Source organism: Austrofundulus limnaeus, unplaced genomic scaffold (assembly GCF_001266775.1).
Source record: "Austrofundulus limnaeus strain Quisiro unplaced genomic scaffold, Austrofundulus_limnaeus-1.0 Scaffold2471, whole genome shotgun sequence".
NCBI lineage: Eukaryota > Metazoa > Chordata > Actinopteri > Cyprinodontiformes > Rivulidae > Austrofundulus > Austrofundulus limnaeus.
Window position 1 is genome coordinate 14,053 of NW_013954873.1, and position 5,042 is coordinate 19,094.

The 5,042-nt window shown below is 38.1% G+C and overlaps 1 pseudogene; it reads right to left on the reverse strand.

Moving 5' to 3' along the window:
- Nucleotides 1–4,279: 4,279 nt before the first annotated feature.
- LOC106511046 (transcription initiation factor TFIID subunit 3 pseudogene) lies at nucleotides 4,280–4,693 on the reverse strand (annotated as a pseudogene).
- Nucleotides 4,694–5,042: the final 349 nt, after the last annotated feature.

A 5,042-nucleotide genomic window follows, 5' to 3' on the forward strand; every position in this document is an offset into this window, starting at 1 on the left:
AGTCATCTACCGACTAAAAACTGTCAGGCCCACCAATCAGTGCCCCCCACCCCCCCGGACCCCAAATTTATCAGAAAAAAGGGGTATCTGGACATACATACAGAAATGGTTATAGCTCAAAAACTATTTAATGTAGGAGCTTCAGATTTCTTTGGTTGTTTAGCTCTGATGATGGGCTATCCATCAGGTCCACCCACCCCCCACCAAAAAAAAGACCCCCATCCAAACCACTACAATTTTGGGATGCACCTAGTAGCATGACATTTATTAGGAATAAAGACTTCTGAGTTCTGGTGCATTTGTGCGTGCGGGGGTCATTTTGTTACCACTATGTGGTATCTAGTTCAAAACACAAGTCCCAAGGAACAAGGCTGAAGAGATTACCTAGACGACGTGTCAAAGTCAAGGCCCGTGCGCCAAACCTGCCTCTTATTGATATTTTATTCAACACTAAAAGTGATCTTTTACATTTAAAGAAGTTTTATTGTTTCTCTTTTTGTCAGTGAAATAAGTGTAGGTTTCATTACAGCATTTGATTTGAACTGGATTCTGTTCATAACTTTTATGGACAGAATTTCTAGGTGCAGCCAAGGTGTTGAGGGGATCCTTTTTGGTGACCTTAGGATCACGTCTCTGCTTTTTGCGGATGATGTGGTTCAATTGGCTTCATCAGATCGTGATCTCCAGCTCTCACTGGAGTAGTTCGCAGCTGAGTGTGAGGCGGCCGGGATGAGGATCAGTGCCTCCAAATCCGAGACCATGGTCTTGAGCTGGAAAACGGTAGCGTGCCGCCTCCGGGTCGGGGAGGAGGTCCTGCCTATAAAATTTGAAGGACAGATGTACTTTGGTCCAAGAAATAAGGCTGTGGAATGATCTGGAAAGTGATTATAAAAATGCTGGCTCAATAAATTTGTTTAAGAGAATGATAAGTGTTTGTTAAAGAAATATGAATAATGTGTTCATAAAAGCTGTTGTTTTGGGAAGGAGTTGAAGTATTTTTGTTTTGTTATTTGAAGATTATTGTTGTTTGAATTTATTTATTTTATTTCTAAAAATTTTTGAAGGGAAAAAAGGGCAGGTATTAATACGATTTTATTTTATTATTTGTATTTTTTAATGAAAATAGCTAAACTTTTTAAACCAAACTAAATTAAACTAAACGTCAGACATCTGAAGGTTTCGGTCCTGCAGAAGCAACTCAAATCAACTCCAAAATCGAGCTTCACTTGTGAACACCGTCACCAGGACCGCCACTCCTCTGTGGGCCTTTAAAGCCACAAGAGGCGCTGAACCAGCATCAGAAGATCCGATCCTGCAGGGCTAATAAAAACAGTGCAAATACAGAAAATATTTTCTGCAACTGGGAAAAACAAGATGCGAGGAAAACCTGTAAGAGATTTCATTGTGAAAGCCTGCGAGGACAGACGTTTCATCTTTAATATGGAAATATCAGCAAAACGAATTACAAGCACAGCTACAGTATAACTCTGGCACAAAATCCATGTGAGGAAAAAAAATAAAAATACAATTATTCTTAAATTTAAAAAAATTTACAGAAATTACAGGGAAACTGTCAGATTTTTTTTTTTTAAAAAGCAACGTGTGGAAAATGGTTGAAACAAGTCAAGAAACCTAATAAAAACAAAATGCACTTGGCTTGGAAGTTGGTATTTACATATTTATACACGTCTGATGGTTATGTACAATTTGATGATGCGGTGGAGAAGCGGAGGGTTCAGGTCAGGCGGTGTGCAGCGACGTGAAGCCAGCAGAAACAAAGATCATCTCCTCTGTTTTTATTTAAAAAAAAAAAAAAACTTGTCCTCCTCCTCATGCTCAGCCGAACCCCAACGTTTCGTTATTCTTACCAACTCACTTTGCATAAAGGCTGACATTATTCAAATCAAATCACCAGAAGTTCAAATCAGCCGAGATTGTTTTTTTTTTTTAACTTCCTGTTTTATTTAAACAGCAGTGCCACGAGTGATCAGTGATGGCTTCAGTCCACACAGTCAGTAAAAACAAATAGGATTTGTTGTTGTTGCATAGTCTCAGTGTGGTTTGTGTTTTCTTTTCTTGTGTTTTTTGTCTTTCTTCTTGCTGGAACATTTTACACAGAACCACTGCAGGTCGTCGGGAGGCGGACTCAAAATTCCAACACAAGGCCTACGCAGATGAGAGAAGGTTGTGTTAATGAAAAAACATGGGGATTTTTAAAACAGGGTCACATTAAAAATAAATAAATAAATAAAAAAGGCACAGTTTTTGTCTTTGTACATTTAATCTCTTTTCTTTATCTGGTAATGTATTTTCTAAATTCTGCATAAAACAATTTGGAAAAGGTCATTTGTCTTTCCGCGTGAAAAAATTATTAACCTTTTATCAATAAATATTGACAGAAACTGACTCAAGTTTTGAATTTTGCCCCCCCGAACAAAAGTACCGATTCAGCAACTTTAGTATCGATACAGTCCAAGGCAGACGCCACTATGTATTAATTATTTATGTGGATTTTCAGTCATCCAGGACATGGAAAATTAGCAACTGGACGTTTTTTTCCCCGTTTTTGTGGAGCTACAAGATATAAACTGTATTTCTTGAGGTTAGTATCATTATAGGATGGATCTGTTTACTCACACCTCACTGAGGTAAAATCAGATGAAATGAAACAAGAATGTTCAGACTTATGTTTTGAAAAACATCAGATCCAATTTAGTACAATATACTAAATTAAAAAACCTGATTTGTCACATTCAGACTGTCATGAAAAATGCATTATGGCTGGCATTTGCTGCAGTGTGAATGTAGCCTATTTGCCAGAAGACAAAAGAGCAACAATGTTTTTGACCTTGTCTGTGTTGGTTTACGTCATGTTTGTAAAATACCATATGAACCAGTAGGTGGATTAAATAATTCAAGATGGCTGCCACGGCTGCCATGAGCAAACACAAAGATGTGAGTTTTACAGATATTGAGATAAATTTTGATGTAGTTGTAGCTGAGAGTCATCCCCAACTTAAACACTCAGAGCCAACAGCTCTAATAATGCATTAAAATGCACATAACATTATTCTGATCCAAACTACTATAAATTCATCTATTTTCATCACAAGGTCATCTTAGACTAAAGCTTTCCTTCCTGGCTTTAAATGAACCATTCAGCAGGAATCTGAGCCTTTAAATTGCCATGACAGAGTCCAATCAGCTTCAGTCAGCCAGGACGTGGAATAAAGCTGGAAACTAAACTGTAGTCTGGAAAATGTCTCAATATTTTCACTAAAAAATGGCTGCAACATTTGGATTTTGTGAAAAAAATGTGAGACGATGTATAAAAACATCAGTCTGCAGTTATTTTATTAAATCTCTGTGAAATTAAATCTCAAAATCTCATAAGGTTTTGGTGCTTTCTGTTATAATTTCATGTATTTACTGACTGAAACTAATTTAATGGAGAACAAGCAACACCTGATGCAACAAAGTTTACATTTAAAAGTCATTTTAGAAGAAAACTTAGGAAAAACTTCAACGAAATATAAAAGGGAAAACTTTACATTGTTATATCGACACAAACACACAAATAGTATATATATATATATATATATATATATTTTTATAAGCTTTAATGTCAACAGTTCAGACCCATCACTGTGAAATGTTCATTTGCATCAGTAATATTAGGAAGCAAAGCAGAGTCTCTGAGTGGTCACTGATGAAACGTTTAGGTCCTGTGGAACTTTAAGGCTTTATAGGGTTAACTTCAAAGAAATAACCCAATAAGATTTGTTCTTTAGTGTCTAACATGAACTTATATTCCTAAAGAAACTAGCTGTAATATTTTCTGAAGGGTTACAAGAAAACACACAAGCTCCTTCCCAATTATTAGAACAATTATTGTGTAAATGCTAAGTCAGCATTGTGATTGCTGAGTCGACATGCACACTGTTATGTACTATTCCACAATTTTAGGGTTTAGCTAGCCTTTGCTAACTATAGTTTTTAGCCATAGTTTGCTACTTTTAGCTACCACTGTGCTTCTATTAGCTATTGGCATTTTTTGCTCACTTTATCTTTTGTTGTTGCTTTTTCCTAAACAGATCAGTTTTAGCTTTGTCGGCTAATTTCAGCAGCCTCTTCATTCACACAAAGCATGATTCCTCCAGTTTTACTGTTAGCATTTGCGCTAGCGCCAACGCTATATTACCTTGTATGTATTAGCTCGGTGCTGGCGTGACAAACAAGCTAAACTGAGGTCCTCCATCCATATTTTCAGTTNAAAAACAGAGAACACAGCAGATAAAATACAAACATCACAGATTATGGTGAAACATTAGGAAACAACTCATCAAATTCCAAATTTACTTTCTAGTTTCAACACATCCCACCAAAATTCAAAGTTTGACTTGATAAACGCACCACATAAGTACTGACGGTCTCAGTCACTACGCTGCGGACCGGGGTCTTGGTGGAGGCGGCGGGGAGCAGCACGGAGGGAGGGGGCAGCAGTGACGACACTGGGGGCGGAGCAGGTGGGAGCGGGGAGGCGGGAGGAGGAGGCAGAGGCGGAGCCACGACTGGAGCCAGCGTCGGGGGTGGCAGGGGCGCCCGAGGACGATTCCCGGGACCCGACTTGGCCGAAGGAGTCCTGGGTCCAGGAGTCCTGGACTCTGAGTTTGGAACCACCTTGCTGATAACACTGATGGGCAGAAATAAACACACAACCGCATGAACAGAATAACAGCTACAGTGGATCGTTGTTATTTAGACACAAAGATTCCTCAGTGCAAAGGTACGGATGTTTCCTCACAGACATGCTTCAACGTCTGAGAGCTTTTTAATACAAACACATGAAACTTTGTCAAAATACAAATCTAGACAACATTGTTTTTGCCAGTGTCTTTATCTGCCTGTTAGCAAAATATCTCATTAACTAATGGACAAATTTTATTGAAACGTTCAGGAAATAATTGTTGGATACAACTTGTAAACTTTTTGAGCTCATTCAAATTAAGAAGGCTGCCACAGCTAATTAATTTTTTTAATGT